This window comes from Neoarius graeffei, chromosome 1 (genome assembly GCF_027579695.1).
Source record: "Neoarius graeffei isolate fNeoGra1 chromosome 1, fNeoGra1.pri, whole genome shotgun sequence".
Lineage (NCBI taxonomy): Eukaryota > Metazoa > Chordata > Actinopteri > Siluriformes > Ariidae > Neoarius > Neoarius graeffei.
The window spans coordinates 22,058,130-22,077,561 of record NC_083569.1 but is presented as its reverse complement, the minus strand read 5'-3'; the positions used below and the strand labels follow the sequence as shown (position 1 = coordinate 22,077,561).

The window sequence follows — 19,432 nt, the reverse complement described above, 5'->3', positions numbered from 1 at the left end:
AGCTCCCTCTGAAACACAGACATACAAACATTGACAGAAAACAGGGAGCAAACATAGCATCAAAATCACTAAGCCCAGGACTGGTATGGTGGATAGAATCAGAGTCTTCCATCCACTGAACTAACACGATCAGCTGTCTTCAACTCCTCCATGTTCATCTGCTCGTAATTGTTCAGCAACCTTGCGCATCTTGTTCAGTGCCTCAATGATGTTACCGAGTTAACCCTTGCCCTTCTTGATGTGTATTGGTGCTCAGAGGGCGGGCACGCCCTATCAGCCCTCGTCCCACCTCACTGGGACTTGGAGGAAACTCGAAACCCTAAGGCTTATCTATCAGCTAGACACTGAAATACTCTTCCCTATTGAGGGTGTGATTGATGTGATACTTGCACTGTTCCATGCAGTGATACCTTTCTTCCTCACGAGCTTTAGTCAGCGTCTGGGTCACTTAGGCCTTCTTTTCCTCCTGCTCAGCCGGTTCAGGAACCCTCCTGCAGCAGCTAGCGTGGATCCACATCACTCTGCCTGTGACCTTCACTGCCATTGGGGTTGTGAGCAGGACCTGGAATGGGCTATTCCACTGTGGCTTGTTCAACTTGGTTTGTTGGAAGTCCTTCACCACGATCCAATCCCCTGGTTGTAGATCGTGCAGAGGTCCCTCAGTGGGTTTGGGAAGTGCTTCTTTGTGGATAGATTTCAAAGCAGAGGACAACGTTGCACAGTAATTCAACATTGCATCATCACACAGTGTGGTGTCTGGCAGTGTTCCTTGAGCTGGCCCTATCCCCGTGTTGGGTAGTCGTCCAAACAGAATTTCGAATGGGCTTAACCCATGTTTAGGTCTAGTTTGCATCCTCATTTGTGTGAGTACTACAGGGAGGACCTTTGTCCATCCTAGCCCTGTTTCTGCACAAGCTTTGCTTAGTTTATTTTTAAGTGTCAGTTCAATGAAGTCCATTTGGAGATGATCAAATGGTTTGTCTGATATTGGGTGTGCTGCTTGAGTTAGTTTGATACCTTGACCTGCATTATGTTGTGCACATATCAAGCATTGCTTGCAAAATTTCGCAGCATAATTTGAAAACCCCTTTGTGAACCATCTCTTTGTTACTTCTGCTACCATCCCCACTTTTGACACATGGATGAGCCCATGTGCCAATTTTGCATAGAAAGGGAACATGTATTTTGGTAGACAGGGACGGCCCGAGGGACAAACCCAGACTGAGTTTGCAAGGATACAGCCTGCCTGTTTCCAGACTCGTCTCTCGTCCTGGGTGGCAGTGCTCTGAAGGTCCGCTAGCTGTAAACAAGGGGTAGAAACCTGAGGAAAGGCAAGGTTAGAGAGTGAACTGGAAGCCGAGGCTGCACACTTAGCTGCCGCGTCTGCCCTGGCATTCCCTTGAGACAGAAGATCAGTATTGTTAGTATGGGCAGCACACTTACACACAGCAATGGCTCTAGGGAGTAGAACAGCATCCAACAACTCAGAGACCAGTTTATGATGTGCAATGGGAGATCCTGTGCTAGTTAGAAAATTTCTATGTTTCCAAATAGTGCCAAAATCGTGCACAACGCCAAATGCATACCTACTGTCCGTAAAAATATTGACAGATTGCCCTGCAGCCAATTTGCATGCCTCAATAAAGGTACAGAGCTCTGCGGCCTGCGCCGACAGGTTTGAGGGCAGACACAACGCCTTGAGGACCTCGTGATCTGAGACTACGGCAAAACCTACTTTGCTCTTTCCTGTCTCTGAGTCTCTGGAGGCTGAACCATCCACATAGAGGACCATGTCTGGATTTTCCAAAAGGGTCACTCTTTAAGTCTGCCCTGGGGGAACAAAAATCATTAGTGAGAGCAACACAGTCATGTGGTTCTCCATCATCCTCTGTAGGGAGAAGAGAGGCAGAATTCAGAACAGAACAACGTTTCACAATGATGTTAGGCATATCAAGTTTGACAGTGTTATACTTCAACCATCTCTGTGCTGACAAATGTGACGTCATTTCTCCAACAGAAGCAGGGAGACAGCATGTGGGACCAAAAGGGTGAGGTTAGAGTATCCCACAATATTTCTGGAAGCAGTTACCGCCTTTTCAGCTGCAGCAACTGCACGCAGGCAAACAGGAAGTCCAACCGCCACTGGATCCACCCTGCTGGAGAAGTAGGCTACAGGTCTCAATCTATCCCCGTGTTTCTGCAAAAGAACAGAGGTCATAAAAACCCTTCTTTTCATCTACACTTTGAACAAATGGTTTATTGGGGTCAGGCAGTCCCAAAGTGGGTGTGGTCTGCAGAGCACTCTTTAGGGATGTCAGGCGCGTGCAGGACAGCCGCAGCATTGACTGCTTGCAGATCTTGGACAAACCTCCACTCATCGGGCTGGGATGGTTTTCTTGCCTTCTTAACTGGAAAAAATAGGAGTGCACACTGGAGAGTCCTGGCAAGGGACAATTACATCTGCCTTCAGCAACGAATCAAAGACCGGTCTTATACCTGCAATTGCTTCTGGTTTGAGTGGGTACTGGGTCTGTTTAGGCCTGAAATCTGATTTGGGGGTGATCACCACTGGTTCAGCATTCTTTATTAGGCCTACATCATGTTTACCCTTCGCCCAAACGGAATTGGAACTCCCACCAATTTGGGGTGCACCTCTGCTGGAGTTATGCCTGTGGAAACAGAGACAAACAGGCCACTATGGCCGGGGTCCCCAGGATCCCAGTCATCAGTGGCTAATATTACACTGCGCTTAACATGCACACACCAGGCCCGTAGCCAGCATTGTGGAGGGGGGGGATCTTTTTTCCCCAAAAGTGGACTTCATCTGGCCCCCTACTCCCGTACCCCCCAAATACACGAGCACACTTCAAATCTCCTAATTTAGACTTTTTTTATTCGTTATAAGTTCTCTGTTGTCTAACTTATTATTGTTATCTTCCTACAACTGTGCTGTGACTTCATTGTCTGTCTCTGTTGCTCACCTCAGTTGTCTGTTGTTGCTCTCTTTCATTGTCTGTCTCTGTTGCTCTCCTTTATTGTCTATCTGTTGTTTCTCTCTTCCACTGCCTGTCTCTGTTGCTCTCCTTCATTGTCTGTCTGTTGTTGCTCTCCTTCATTGTCTGTCTCTGTTGTTGCTCTCCTTCATTGTCTGTCTCTGTTGTTGCTCTCCGTCATTGTCTGTCTCTATTGTTGCTCTCCCCTCTGTCTGTCTGTTGTTGCTCTCCTTCATTGTCTGTCTGTTGTTGCTCTCCTTCATTGTCTGTCTGTTGTTGCTCTCCTTCATTGTCTGTCTGTTGTTGCTCTCCTTCATTGTCTGTCTCTGTTGTTGTTGTTGTTCTCCTTCATTGTCTGTCTCTGTTGTTGTTGTTCTCCTTCATTGTCTGTCTCTGTTGTTGCTCTCCTTCATTGTCTGTCTCTGTTGCGCTTAGGGTGACCACCTGTCCTGCATAGCACGTGCGCGTACAGCATTTGAAGCCGAATTTATGCGTCCCGCAAATTCAGAACGTGTCCCGCATAATCGATGCTTGCTGAGGGGGCTGTCGCTCTCCCCGGGCCACCCAGGCAGCCAAACGAATATTACGAGTACTTGACATTTCAGCACACCACCGTCGCCACTATAGACTGTAGAACAAAACCACACACACACCCCTCACAACTGACTGGTTGTTGTCAACTTTTTGTTGTTGCCATGACACCGCACTCACGTGCACAGACAGTGACGAGGGACGCAGGTGCAACGCATGCATTGCTTTCATATTAAAAAATGGAGAAAGGTACCGGGGAGATGGCAGGTGAGGCACCGCCACCTCCAGTTAAAAAGAGAAGGTGTATGTACAGGAAAGAGTGGGAAAATTAATATTTGTGGCTGAAAGGGGTTGAGGGGGATACCGAGAGGGCTTTTTGTGACCTTTGCAAAACATCTTTCTCAATCGGACATGGCGGGGAATACGATGTGAAATGACACAGGCTCGCGGAGACTCACAAGAAACGTGTGCAACAGAAAGAAACGTCTAAATCTATGGATGCTTTCCTCCGACCTAAAAACGACTCTCTAGCTGACAAAGTGACTGCGGCAGAGGTGACGAGTGTGTATCACACTGTCCAACACGCAATATCATATCAGGCAGGAGACTGTGGCACAAAGCTGTGGTTGTGAGTTAAGAGACTTTTTTTCTACTGTTTCTGTGGTGCTGAGCCACTACAATTCCTGTTAATCCACTGAAAACTAAATGGAGACTTGTCACTATTCCTGCTGTACTGATGCACTGCAAAGCCTCAGAATCAATATTATATTATGATTGATTTAAAGTGAATAAATTGTAATGGAAAATAAATAAAATTGAGTAGCTTCAGTAAATCATAAGTGGAAGTGTGTCTGTCAAGTCATTGAATGATCAAAATATTATGAATGTTTATTTAAAAAAAAACACATTTGGTGGCCTGTTCATGACCATACATCACCAATAACAGCAGAATAGGGTATTATTGATATACCATGTAAGGTAGTATGTGCTAGAAATGGGTAAACCACTATCTGTGAGTCTTCCAGCGGCTGGCGCAGCGCAGTGGGGGCGGCGTCCCACATTGTCCCTCAAAAACATACCCCTTGTCCCCCCTTGGGCTTATGAGCAGGTGGTCACCCTAGTTGCTCTCCTTCATTGTCTGTCTGTTGTTGCTCTCCCCTCCTCTGTCTGTCTGTTGTTGCTCTCCTTCATTGTCTGTCTGTTGTTGCTCTCCTTCATTGTCTGTCTGTTGTTGCTTTCCTTCATTGTCTGTCTGTTGTTGTCTGTCTCTGTTGCTCACTTCAGTTGTTGTTTATGGCATCAGAACACTCCTGATCTGCCCATGCTTCAGCATAAAAAACAACAATAATTTCTAATTGAGATAAATGTTTCAAGTAATCCTGAGATTGAAATAATATCGCACAGCCCTATAAGGACAATTAATTTAAAATTGCCTAAATGCAGCAACAGTGGGTGTTTTCACACACACTGGTCTGAACATTTTCATTTTTCAGCTAGTGCACACGTTTCTTTTCACTCTGATCCAAATGCCAAACCACTGACAGGGCGTCATGTTACCATGACGACTGAAAAACACGTGCTCTTAAAGTCTTGCATTTTACTGTCTTCACACCACACCACAGCTCCGATTTCCCAAGCTGAAAAAAAAATAAAAGCAGCCCCAGGTCCAACGCTACTAGTACCTAGCCATCGAGCCACCTAACTCATCTCTGTGTCTGCGTGTCACTGACACACATAGACTGACGGATTGGCTGACGCTACCCCCACTGATCACTCTGACGGATCGATCTACCACTACTGTTGTAAACAAAAGAAAAACAAAGTCCTGCACTCAGCACCTTACCCATTTTGGCCCTTTTTTGGAACATGGTGCCAATATTTTGGGACAAAGTAGCAGCAGATTTCTTGCATTTTCTGTCTTTATCTTCTTTTTTCCTTCCCCATTTTCTCTTCTATCCAGGGCAACCGCGTGACGTCACCGTACCGCGAGATTGTGCCACGCAGCCAGCTCAAGACCTGGGAGTGGTCAACGATGCGTCTCGCTTTGGTGTCTGGCCGAACGGACTAGGAGCAGTGTTCGGCTAGCGGTATCCAGTGAAGAAGCGTTCTTCTATCTTGATCCTGAGGTATCCAGTGAAGAACTCTTCTTCACTGGATACCGCTAGCCGGACACTGCTCCTAGTCCGCTCGGCCAGACACCAAAGCGAGACGCATCGTTGACCAAGCCCAGGTCTTTAGACCAGGTCTTTAGACCAGGTCATTGACCACGCCCAGGTCTTTAGACCAGGTCCAGGTCAAAAGACTGGCTTTATTTAGCAGCGCTGCCCACAGACGGTTGTACATCCAGCGAATCAACGAGGCTAGGCCGTAGACTCGTTCACGTCCAACCTGAGGATTTTGCCTCCCTGAAGCGTATGCGTTTTGAAACGAAGTGCACCGAAGCGTCTCCTGATAATTTGTCCACGCTCTCCCGAGGCCCCGTGTGCAGTCGTGGTTAAAAGTCCAGGTTAAAGCGATGTCCTCGACGTCCGCCCGACGTCTCCCACGCTGCTCTGAGTGTGCTGCCGACGCCATCTGAAATTGGGTTTGTTGAAAGGCAGCCGGAGCCTTGTTCTGTGGAGGCTTTTACCCGAGCTTGTCTGGCAAAAGAGGGAGCGGTTCCAAGTCCAGGTCTCTGTCCTAAACGGAAAGGGCTCCTCTCCCAGACAGGTCGAGTCAAAGCACGGTCGTAAAACGTTTGACGGAAAGACCGTGTTTTCTGCAAATTTGTAAAAGCACTGCCCAGAGTATTGCGAGAGTGAGCCAAGCGCATGGCCCACGCGTGAGAGCAGCACGAGCCCTCAGCATGTTCCACGCCGGATTCGCGCTAGGTGTGGTGAGTCAGGGTGGTCGAGTGGTCTAAGGCGCTGCGTTCAAGTTGCAGGCTCCTCTGGAGGCGTGGGTCCGAATCCCACTTCTGACATTTGCTGCAGTGGGTTGTTGATGGGCCTCGTGGCCCATGCTTGGCATGAAAACAGAGGCTTTGGCTGGTGTGCCTTTGCAAAAGAAAAAAAAGTTGCTCAAAGCAATTTTTTGTCGCACTTGAATTTCGGCGCCTGCAGTAGTCATGGCCGAGTGGTGAAGGCGACGGACTTGAAATCCGTTGGGGTTTCCCCGCGCAGGTTCGAATCCTGCTGGCTACGTGCGGTGTGAAATTTGGGGCCCATCGAGTGTTGCCCGTATCGGGCTGGCTGGCAGCGGACGGGTTTCGCCAGGGCCCCTGTGCGCTCCGCCTGAAACGGGGCGGCGGTCTTCCTTTGATCACTGAAAATAGGCATTTGAGCAGTGACCCAAGTGCACTGCCAACTGACGTGGTCAGCTCAAGACCTGGGTGCGGTCAACGATGTGTCCCGCTTTGGTTTGTGGCCGAGCGGACTAGGAGCAGTGTCCGGCTAGCGGTATCCAGTGAAGAAGCGTTCTTCTATCTTGATCCTGAGGTCTGTCATCATCATCTGATCATCATCACTGGTATCTCAGGAGTGGCATGTGTAGCACGAGAGAGAGAGAAACACAGATTGTTAGGTATGCTCACTGTCATGTAATGGTTACCAACAGTGAACATTGTGTGCTGAGTGCAAGTGGGGACTCCGGCAAGACTAAATATGACGGCATAACTAACAGGGAGAGTCAGAACGTAACAGCGACTTGAGGGTGTACATAAGGCCATTCTACCATCAACAAACCTCAATGAACGTGTAAGGGGGGCAGCATCCAAACATCCCATTTTACCATTACATTACATTACATTACAGACATTTCACAGATTGATGTATGTAGCAGTGGGGGCGTGGTCAAGCGTCGGTCTGTGACAGGAGGGCGGAGTCAGGGAAGGTAAGTGGCAGAATCACCACACCTGATGTTAGTTAACCTGTGTTTGTGTGTCTTCCCCAGTGACCGCGCCCTATATAAGGAGAGAGAGAGCAGAGGAAGAGAGCTCTCTCCCCGACCAGATGACTTATGTGTGTGTGTATGCGTGTGGCTGGTAGAGTGTGTTTGCGACTGACAAGTGCAAATAAAAAGAGTTTTTGGAACTCAGTTCTGGCCTGCCGTACTTCTGTGCTCCACCCACCCGCTCTGATTACCACAATCAGGTGTAGTGATTCTGCCACTTACCTTCCCTGACTCCGCCCTCCTGTCACAGACCGACGCTTGACCACACCCCCACTGCCACAATGTACAACATACCCAGAGCAGTCTGTGGAGCAGTTGGGGGTTAGGTGCCTTGGTCAAGGGCACTTCAATACACTCTTCAAAACACTTATCAAAACACTCTCTGCCCAGGAACCCTCCAGATCTGCTACTTTATGTAATAAAAAGCTGTTGACAAAAGGCTTGACTAAACAAATATATTTTCAGCCAAGACGTACAACCCCGATTCCAAAAAAGTTGGGACAAAGTACAAATTGTAAATAAAAACAGAATGCAATGATGTGGAAGTTTCAAAATTCCATAATTTATTCAGAATAGAACATAGATGACATATCAAATGTTTAAACTGAGAAAATGTATCATTTAAAGAGAAAAATTAGGTGATTTTAAATTTCATGACAACAACACATCTCAAAAAAGTTGGGACAAGGCCATGTTTACCACTGTGAGACATCCCCTTTTCTCTTTACAACAGTCTGTAAACGTCTGGGGACTGAGGAGACAAGTTGCTCAAGTTTAGGGATAGTAATGTTAACCCATTCTTGTTTAATGTAGGATTCTAGTTGCTCAACTGTCTTAGGTCTTTTTTGTCGTATCTTCTGTTTTATGATGCGCCAAATGTTTTCTATGGGTGAAAGATCTGGACTGCAGGCTGGCCAGTTCAGTACCCGGACCCTTCTTCTACGCAGCCATGATGCTGTAATTGATGCAGTATGTGGTTTGGCATTGTCATGTGGGAAAATGCAAGGTCTTCCCTGAAAGAGACGTCGTCTGGATGGGAGCATATGTTGCTCTAGAACCTGGATATACCTTTCAGCATTGATGGTGTCTTTCCAGATGTGTAAGCTGCCCATGCCACATACACTAATGCAACCCCATACCATCAGAGATGCAGGCTTCTGAACTGAGCGCTGATAACAACTTGGGTCGTCCTTCTCCTCTTTAGTCCAAATGACACAGCGTCCCTGATTTCCATAAAGAACTTCAAATTTTGATTCGTCTGACCACAGAACAGTTTTCCACTTTGCCACAGTCCATTTTAAATGAGCCTTGGCCCAGAGAAGATTTCTGCACTTCTGGATCATGTTTAGATACGGCTTCTTCTTTGAACTATAGAGTTTTAGCTGGCAACGGCGGATGGCACGGTGAATTGTGTTCACAGATAATGTTCTCTGGAAATATTCCTGAGCCCATTTTGTGATTTCCAATACAGAAGCATGCCTGTATGTGATGCAGTGCCGTCTAAGGGCCCGAAGATCACGGGCACCCGGTATGGTTTTCCAGCCTTGACCCTTACGCACAGAGATTCTTCCAGATTCTCTGAATCTTTTGATGATATTATGCACTGTAGATGATGATATGTTCAAACTCTTTGCAATTTTACACTGTCGAACTCCTTTCTGATATTGCTCCACTATTTGTCGGCGCAGAATTAGGGGGATTGGTGATCCTCTTCCCATCTTTACTTCTGAGAGCCGCTACCACTCCAAGATGCTCTTTTTATACCCAGTCATGTTAATGACCTATTGCCAATTGACCTAATGAGTTGCAATTTGGTCCTCCAGCTGTTCCTTTTTTGTACCTTTAACTTTTCCAGCCTCTTATTGCCTCTGTCCCAACTTTTTTGAGATGTGTTGCTGTCATGAAATTTCAAATGAGCCAATATTTGGCATGAAATTTCAAAATGTCTCACTTTCGACATTTGATATGTTGTCTATGTTCTATTGTGAATACAATATCAGTTTTTGAGTTTTGTAAATTATTGCATTCCGTTTTTATTTACAATTTGTACTTTGTCCCAACTTTTTTGGAATCGGGGTTGTAAACACTGAGACTGTGTCTGAGACCCGAATACGACTTGGAAGGCTGTTGCATAACTGGGGGGATTTGTGAGAGAAGGCTGTCCCTCTGCTGGAGCCTTCACTATTTGAGGTACCAACAGATAGCCTGCACCTTTTGATCTAAGTCAGTGTGGCAAGTCATGAAGGACCAGAAATTCATTCAGGTACTGTGGCGCAAGATCAAGCACATTTAGTGCTTTATAGTTATAGTAGTTTATAATCAGTGTGAAATTTGATTGGGAGCCACTGCAGTGTGGATAAGATACACAGCAAATTCCTCAGTGTTGAATTAACACTTTCAGAGTTAATTTGTGTCCAGTTGGACCTATATAAACACAGTAGGGTGTTAAATCAACACTCTGGGTGTTAATTCAACACTGGGGATTTTGCTATGTAGGGGTGATGTGGTCATATCTTCTAGTTTTAGTAAGGACTCTCGCTGGAGCTTGTATATGCATCTGTTAGATCATTCAGACAGTAAGGCATCACAATAATCCAACCTGGAGGTAAAAAAAGCATGAACTAGGTTTAATGCATCATGGAGTGGCATTATATTTCTTACCTGAGCAATATTTCTGAGATGAAAGAAGGCTATAGTGATATTATCTACATCCAGCCTCACATGGGGAACGTGTCCTGAGCACATTGAAGCAAACACATACTGAAAAGAGGGAATTAATGTTTTTACATAATTACAGTCATTTTAATGTATAAACTACACTCGGGTGGCACAGAGATGCAGTGTCACTGTCGCCTCACAGCAAGTAGGTTCCTGGTCTGAACATACTAGTCAATTGGGAGTCTTTCTGTGTGGAGTTTGCATGTTCTCCTTGTGCCTGTGTGGGTTTCCTCTGCATGCTCCAGTTTCCTCCCACAGTCCAAAGGATGAGGTCAACTGGCTTCTCTATAGAGATATTGCTCGTATGTATGAATGTGAGTGTGAATGTCTGTCTGTGTTAAGCCTGTGATAGACTGGTGACTTGTCCAGGGTGTACCCAGCTTCTCCATCATCATCAGCTAGGATTGGCTCCAGCTCACCGACGGCCCACAATGGAAATGCAGTATAGAAAATGGATGGATGGAGGGAGAGAAAAATATACTCTAATAAGTACAGAATTGAATATTTTAATTATGTGCTTTTGTAGTGCCTCAACATTAGGGTCCTCGACCCCAACAGAAAATATATTAGAGAGAAAAGAAGCACAAAGCCTCTTTTTAATTTGTTTTTGCATCACAAATATTTTCTGAGGTGTTTCACTGCTGGTCTTTCAAAGATGCCAGCAAGCCATTAGGCTTTGGAAGGGAGTGGTACATGCTGTGTGTGTGTGAGATATTTTTGCATTAAATGAACTGATATTCACTTTGAATGCGAATTTGTTTTGTGTCTTGCTTTCTCCATGTGTCATATGTGCAGCAGCAGGCAGCTTAATGTTAGAGCTGCTAAGTGGAAGAGAATAGTTAAGGTTTATTTCAAAGTTTAGTCATCCGTGGACAGTTATGTTGTTTTATCAGAATGGTGTCTCTGAACTAAACTGAGCTACTAAGAGTAACCGGAGCAGGGGTTCGGATAATATATATGCAGTGTGTATGATAGAAGACCAGGTATACTCTGTCACAGAGGTTTTATTGTGAAAAGTCGTGTTCTTCATCAAAGAACTGAACATCTCTGGAGGATGTGAGCAGGGTTGTGTGGGTCTCAGTACTTTGCCCACAATAAGATAACTGACTGCTCCATCTAGTGTTCACCAAGGAGAAAAACCTTTATACATTCATAAATGTTTACTACACATACAGTGTATACATTACAGAAAGAAAAAAAAATATTAGCTGTTGAAAAGATTATTTTAATTTTGAAAATTAATATATTTGTGCAAAAAATACAGTGCAAGTCAAATTTTTGGACACACCTAATTCAAAGTTGTTGTTTTTTTAATTCATTAAAATACACTTCATGTCATAAAGTCATGATGGACTGTCGTTTCTCTTTACTTAGGTGAGCGGTTCCTGATATAATATGGATTACTACCAGTGTCAAATAGAGCTACTTACTGTATTTTTATTATTTACTATTTACTGTTTGATATCAAACACATTAAGAAGGCAAGGAATTCCACTAATTAACTTTTGACGAGGCAACACCTGTTAACTGACTACCTTTAAGATAATACCAATAGTGTGCAAAGCATCATCATGTGCCATGTGTTATTTCATAGTTTTGATGTCTTCAGTATTGTTCTACAATGTAGAAAAGAGTCAAAATATTCTGATTCCCACAATATACAGTTTCAGTATTATATATGTGGGTTTAATACACTCAGATAATGACATGCCCTTCCTCAGGACAATCCAATAGTGTAATTACTCCCAGTGGCGTGCACAGATAGACACGAGGTGGTGCTCAAGCACCTGCCCCTCTGTCCAAAAAAAGTGCCCTTTTGAATTTTTTTTTTATAGTTTACTGAGGCCAATGTCGACATGATCTTTTAGAAAAGCCGTGGCATTAAAAGTGCGTGTGAAAATAATGTCCCGATGTGTGCCCCCTCCGCACACACACCGGACCTCTGTCTCTCTTGCTCTGTCACGTGAACAAGCATGCAATGCATTCAATGTGAGGTTGCAGCAGCATAGCATCCTGGAAGCCACGGCCTTGTCGTAGCACAGACAACACATCGGGCAGTCAGTCAGCTCTTCCCCTGCCCCACCAGCCAGGTAACACATGAATCGAGTGAAAATGTATTGTTTGCCCTCTAAGCCCAAGCTGTAATTATTTTGTCGTGAAGTAGCCCGTCGCATACAGAAACAACTGCACATAAGTATTATATTTTTTGCTAGACCATTTTCAGATTTAGGAAAGCAAAAATTTATTTTTCTATTTTGTTCAACTAGAGATTCCTGGCAAAGTCAAAAAGCCTTGATGTAATAAATTAACATTAAGTGGTTGTTTTACACCTTTAAAAACTAAAACGGGTCAGTGGCGACCCGAACACAAGAGGAGGGTTAAATCTCAGACTTTTATAATAAGGTGTTCCACATGCGCAAAAAAGTGCCCTTTTTTCCCCCCAGAGCACTTGCCCCCCAAAATGTCTGTGCACGCCACTGATTACTCCAGTCAGAACAGAGAGACTCATGGGTCCACAGTCATTGTGGAATTCTGGTATGAGGATTGAGCCAAGCCTTGTCTTTAGTGCACTGGCTATTGAGGAATATGGAATTGTACCATGAGGGTACAAAGATTTCTTTATGATAAAAAAATGACATAACAGCACACCGCAATACATTTTAAGCAGACAATTTGTAAAAATTTGATAATTTGATGAGTATTTGGGGCGGCATGGTGGTGTAGTGGTTAGTGCTGTCACCTCACAGCAAGAAGGTCTGGGTTTGAGCCCCGTGGCAGGCGAGGGCCTTTCCGTGTGGAGTTTGCATGTTCTCCCTGTGTCTGTGTGGGTTTCCTCTGGGTGCTCCGGTTTCCCCCAAAGACATGCAGGTTAGGTTAATTGGTGACTCTAAATTGACTGTAGGTGTCTGTGGTTGTCTGTGTCTATGTGTCAGCCCTGTGATGACCTGGCGACTTGTCCAGGGTGTACCCCACCTTTTGCCCGTAGTCAGCTGGGATAGGCTCCAGCTTGCCCGCAACCCTGTAGAACAGGATAAAGTGGCTAGAGATAATGAGATGATTATTTGTTTTACTGGCAGCACTGTGCCATGTGTGCAGTTTTACATGTTCACCCCACATGGGTTCTTCAGTTTCTTCCCACCTCCAAAATAAACAAGACTGTAGGAAATTTCCTGGGATAAAATGTCCCTATGTGTGAATGAGCATGTGAAATGGTCTGTACATGGTGCTTTGTCAAGTTATAGTTATGTTAGCTAAGTTATAGGGCCAGTGGCGCAATGGATAATGCATCTGACTACGGATTAGAAGATTCTAGGTTTGACTCCTGGCTGGCTCGAAAACTTTAAAGGATGGCATAGTGGTTAGCACTTTTTCCTTACAGCAAGAAGGTCCGGGTTCGAGCCCTGTGGCCGGCGAGGGCCTTTCTGTGTCGAGTTTGCAGGTTCTCCCCGTGTCCGCGTGGGTTTCCCCCACAGTCCAAAGACATGCAGGTTAGGTTAACTGGTGACTCTAAATTGACCGTAGGTGTGAATGGTTGTCTGTGTCTATGTGTCAGCCCTGTGATGACCTGGCGACATGTCCAGGGTGTACCCCGCCTTTCGCCCGTAGTCAGCTGGGATAGGCTCCAGCTTGCCCGCGACCCTGTAGAACAGGATAAAGCGGCTAGAGATAATGAGATGAGTATTTGTTTTACTGGCAGCACTGTGACGCGTGCAGTTTTACATGTTCACCCTACATGGGTTCTTCAGTTTCTTCCCACCTCCAAAATAAACAAGACTGTAGGAAATTTCCTGGGATAAAATGTCCCTATGTGTGAATGAGCATGTGAAATGGTCTGTACATGGTGCTCTGTCAAGTTATAGTTATGGTAGTTAAGTTATAGGACCAGTGGTGCAATGGATAACGTGTCTGACTATGGATCAGAAGATTCTAGGTTTGACTCCTGGCTGGCTCGAAAACTTTAAAGGGTGGCATAGTGGTTAGCACTTTTGCCTTACAGCAAGAAGGTTCTGGGTTCGAGCCCAGTGGCTGGTGTGGGCCTTTCTGTGTGGAGTTTGCATGTTCTCCCTGTGTCTGCGTGGGTTTCCTCCGGGTGTTCCTGTTTCCCCCACAGTTCAAAGACATGCAGTTAGGTTAACATGGGGCAGCCTTGAGAAAGGTACCTAACCCCTGACTGCTCCCTGGGCGCTGTCGTGTGGCTGCCCACTGCTCTAGGTGTGTGCATGCATTCACTGCTTCAAATGGGTTAAATGCAGACGATAAATTTCACTGTGCTTGAAGTGTGCATGTGACAAATAAAGGTTTCTTCTAAGTTAGCTGCGTCAGTTACGTCCTGTTTACTGATGTTCCGGATGGTGTGCTGATACCACGCCGAAATGCAGTTTTGCATCTTAAGGTGCTGAAACGGATGCCTTGATGTTTCCCTACGTAATTTAGCATGCTTACGAGTAAGTTTGAGATTCCCTTTGCCATACGATGGGTGAAAACTGTCATTGCAGTCCATTCTAGGGTTTCATTTTACAAGACTGGCTTTATTTAGCAGCGCTGCCCACAGATGGTTGTACATCCAGTTAATCAACTAGGCTAGGCCGTAGACTCGTTCACGTCCAACCTGAGGATTTTGCCTCCCTGAAGCGTATGCGCTTTGAAACAAAGTGCACCGAAGCATCTCCTGATAATTTGTCCATGCTGTCCTGAGGCCCCGTGTGCAGTCGTGGCCACCTGGTTAAAGCGATGTCCTCGACGTCCACTCGACATCTCCCACGCTGCTTTGAGTATGCTGCTGACGCCATCTGAAATTGGGTTTGTTGAAAGGCAGCCGGAGCCTTGTTCTGTGGCGGCTTTTACCCGAGCTTGTCTGGCAAAAGAGGGAGCGGTTCCAAGTCCAGGTATCTGTCCTAAACGGAAAGGGCTTCTCTCCCGGACGGGTCGAGTCAAAGCACTGTCGTAAAACGTTTGCCGGAAAGCCCGTGTTTTCTGCAAACTTGTAAAAGCACTGCCCAGAGTATTGCAATAGTGAGCCAAGCGCATGGCCCACGCATGAGGTCGTGCTTGCCGTGAAAACGGAGGCTTTGGCTGGTGTGCCTTTGCAAAAGAAAAAAAGTGCTCAAAGCAATTTTTTGTCGCACTTGAATTTCAGTGCCTCCAGTAGTCGTGGCCGAGTGGCGAAGGCGACGGACTTGAAATCCGTTGGGGTTTCCCGGCCAGGTTGGAATCCTGCTGGCGACGTGTGGTGTGAAATTTGGGGCCCTGTCGAGTGCTGCCCATGTCGGTCCGACTGGCAGTGGATGGGTTTCGCCAGGGCCCCTGTGCTCTCGGCCTGAAGCGGGACGGCAGTCTTCTTTTGACCAACGAATATAGGCATTTGAGCAGTGACCCAAGTGCATTGCCAAGTCACGTGGCCAGCTCAAGACCTGGGTGTGGTCAACGATGCGTCTCGCTCTGCTGTCTTGCCGAGGGGACTAGGAACAGTGTTTGGCTAGCGGTATCCAGTGGAGAAGCGTTCGTCTATCTTGATCCTGAGGTCTGTTAAGTCCTGCTTACTAATGTCCGGGATGGTGTACTGATACCACGTTGAAATCCAGTTTTGCATCTTAAGGTACTGAAACGGATGCCTTGATGTTTCCCTACGCAATTTAGCATGCTTACGAGTAAGTTTGGGATTCTGTTTGCCATATGATGGGTGAATACTGGTCATTGCAGTCCATTCCAGGGTTTTGTTTTCCATCCCTGGCTATATTTACCAGCCCTGCCCACAGACGGTTGTACATCCAGTGAATCAACTAGGCTAGGCCATAGACTCGTTCACGTCCAACCTGAGGATGTTGCCTCCCTGAAGAGTATGCGTTTTGAAACAAAGTGCACCGAAGCATCTCCTGATAATTTGTCCACGCTGTCCCGAGGCCCCGTGTGCAGTCGTGGCCACCTGGTTAAAGCGATGTCCTCGACGTCCACTCGACGTCTCCCACGCTGCTTTGAGTATGCTGCTGACGCCATCTGAAATTGGGTTTGCTGAAAGGCAGCCGGAGCCTTGTTCTGTGGCGGCTTTTACCCGAGCTTGTCTGACAAAAGACGGAGCGTGTCCAAATCCAGGAATCTGCCCGAAACGGAAAGGGCTTCTCTCCCGGAAAGGTCGAGTCAAAGCACTGTCTTAAAAAGTGTGCAGAGGTTGCTTGTAAAAGCACTGCCCAGAGTATTGCAATAGTCAGCCAAGCGCATGGGTGAAAACGAAGTCTTAGGCTGGTGTCGCTTTGCCAAAAAAAAGCGGTGGGGGTGTTTTGTTTTTTTTTTGTCGCTCACGAATTTGGGCACCTCCCGTAGTCATGGCGGCAGACGTGAAATCCATTGGGGTTTCCCCACGCAGGTTCGAACCCTGCTGTCTACGTGCGGTGTGAAACTTGAAGCGCGTCGAGTGCTACCCGTGTCGGTCTGGCTGGCGGTGGATCGGTTTCGCCAAAGCCCCTGTGCTCTCGGTGTGAAACAGGACGGCGGTCTTCTTTTGATCACCGCACATAGGTATTTGAGCAGTGACCCAAGTGCATTGCCAACTCACGTGGTCAGCACAAGACTTGCGTGTGGTCAACGATGCGTCTCGCTTTGGTGTGTGCCCGAGCGGACTACGGAGCAGTGTTCGGCTAGCGGTATCCAGCAGGGATGCGTTCTTCAATCTCCGTCCTGATGTCAGTTACGTCCTGTTTACTGATGTTCCGGATGGTGTGCTGATACCATGTTGAAATCCAGTTTTGCATCTTAAGGTGCTGAAACGGATGCCTTGATGTTTCCCTACGTAATTTAGCATGCTTACGAGTAAGTTTGAGATTCCCTTTGCCATATGATGGGTGAAAACTGGTCATTGCAGTCCATTCTAGGGTTTCATTTTACACCCCTGGCTATATTTACCAGCCCTGCCCACAGACGGTTGTACATCCAGTGAATCAACTAGGCTAGGCCATAGACTCGTTCACGTCCAACCTGAGGATGTTGCCTCCCTGAAGAGTATGCGTTTTGAAACAAAGTGCACCGACGCATCTCCTGATAATTTGTCCACGCTGTCCCGAGGCCCCGTGTGCAGTTGTGGCCACCTGGTTAAAGTGATGTCCTCGACGTCCACTCGACGTCTCCCACGCTGCTTTGAGTATGCTGCTGACGCCATCTGAAATTGGGTTTGTTGAAAGGCAGCCGGAGCCTTGTTCTGTGGCGGCTTTTACCCGAGCTTGTCTGGCAAAAGACGGAGCGTGTCCAAATCCTGGAATCTTTAAATAAATAATATAAATAAAACTATGTACATAGTTGTGTGTGTGAGTTAGTGTTTGTGTCTGTATGTGTGTGTGAGTGTGTGTGAATTAGTGTGTGTGTGTGAGTGAGTTAGTGTTTGTGAGTGTATGTGTGAGAGAGTTAGTGTGTGTGTGTATGAGTGTGTGTGAGAGTGTGAGTGTTTGTGAGAGTGTGTGTGTGTGAGAGGGTGAGTGAGGGGAGGTAAGAAGTGTGGACTGAGGAGAGATGAGGTGGCATTTGGCTCTAAGCAACTCCATATCCATGTGAATGTATGTGTCAGTGAGTGAGTGAGAGAGAATGAGACAGTGTGTGAGAGAGAGTGTTCTGTGTGTGTGAGACAGAGAAAGGGTGAGTGAATGAATGAGAGAGTCATTTTCTTCGTGGTGGTCAACAGAAACGGTTTAATTGGGTTCTCTTTATCTACTTTTAGGACTTGTGTGAAAATCTGATGATGTTTTAGGTCATATTTATACAGAAATATAGAAAATTCTAAAGGGTTCACAAACTTTCAAGTACCACTGTAACTCCACCCTCTCATATACAGTGTCCTCCACAATTATAGGCACCCCTTGTAAAGATTAGTGAAAAGGGTGAGAAAAAAATCCACCGTTTGGTGAAGTAACTTCATCTCACACTGAAGTAAATGAGAAAAATCCAGCCTTTAATTGAAATAAATTCATTCAGAGAAAATCAAATCCCTCATCAAGAAATAATTATTTTCAAGAAAAACACATTTGTCACTATTACCTGCCATAATTCCATAATTCCTAATGTGGTTTTCCCGAACAACGTCATAGCCAAAGTAGTAATTTAGTTCGCTCTTCACTGAGGATGGACCTGGATCACTCTTTCACAACAAAGAGCGTCTCCTCACAGCCAAATACACAGAATGTGCATGGGACTCTCACAATCAATAGGGGAAACTGGTGTTGAATCTGCTGCCAGTCTTCAACTATTTTTCTTGTACACTGCAAGTACATTGAGTTAATTATGGAATAAATATACAGAAAACCAGAGGTGGAAAGTAACGAATTACATTACTCGCGTTACTGTACTTGAGTAGCTTTTTTGTGTACTTATACTTTTTCAAGTAATTTTTAAAGAGTGTACTTTTACTTTTACTTAAGTATGTTTTCTTTTAAGTAGTGTACTTCGGTACATTTTACATCACAACCGTTACTGAGTAAAAAATAAATAAATTAAATAAATAATAAAAAAGGCTAAAACGGAGAAGGGGAAATGCGTTCTGGAAATTAATCACAGGAAGGACAGTAGTCGCGCGCGCGAGTCTCACACAGACGATGGTGGACATGCACCAGCGCTTTAAGGGGGGCTCAAGCCCCTGGGCCACAGCCAATCAGGGGCCTTGTAATATTAATAAAATAAACTGTCGGAATCGTGGGCCTACATTAATGTACGGATAGAAATAAGGTTAGAAATAAATGAGCACACAGTAGCCTGCTGTAAGAGACATGGTGGATGTGGTTCGCGAAACGAACACCCACAACTGTACCAGAATAAAATGTAACAAAATGTAACGTCACGCACGAAAGCACGCCAAAGACTGCAGACTACTGAGACACAAATTTAGAGGCTTTGAAAGATGAAGCGTTCACATGTTAGCGGGGCGCATAAAAGGAAAAAAAGAGAGATGCAGGTAATGATAGAATCATTACCTAAAGTCACAGACTTTTTTAAGGTAAGGATCACCAATCTGTTCAGAATATCAGCTACTTATCAGTTATCAGCCTACCAGCAGCTAGGCTATGTGCAGCTAGGCTAGATATGCTATGATCTGTCCAACAGTAAAATAAATCAGTTGTGATTTGAATACGTGTCGTGTGATTTGAACTTATACGAATTTACCACTGTCTTAGTAGTAAATCCTTATAAATATAAGGATAAATCCTTATAAGGATTTATAAATAAATATATATGCCATGTATGATTTACTCCTGAAAGTGGCCCCTTTTGCATTTTCCTCATAC

General features: G+C 45.6%; 2 non-coding genes across 2 annotated transcripts; both read left to right on the top strand.

The window, feature by feature from the left end:
- The first annotated feature begins 6,403 nt into the window (after positions 1–6,403).
- trnal-caa (transfer RNA leucine (anticodon CAA)) lies at positions 6,404–6,486 on the top strand. The gene has a single exon. It is a non-coding gene; the product is annotated as a tRNA-Leu (tRNA).
- Positions 6,487–6,624: 138 nt separating this feature from the next.
- On the top strand, positions 6,625–6,706 carry trnas-uga (transfer RNA serine (anticodon UGA)). The gene has a single exon. It is a non-coding gene; the product is annotated as a tRNA-Ser (tRNA).
- The last annotated feature ends 12,726 nt before the right edge of the window (positions 6,707–19,432 follow it).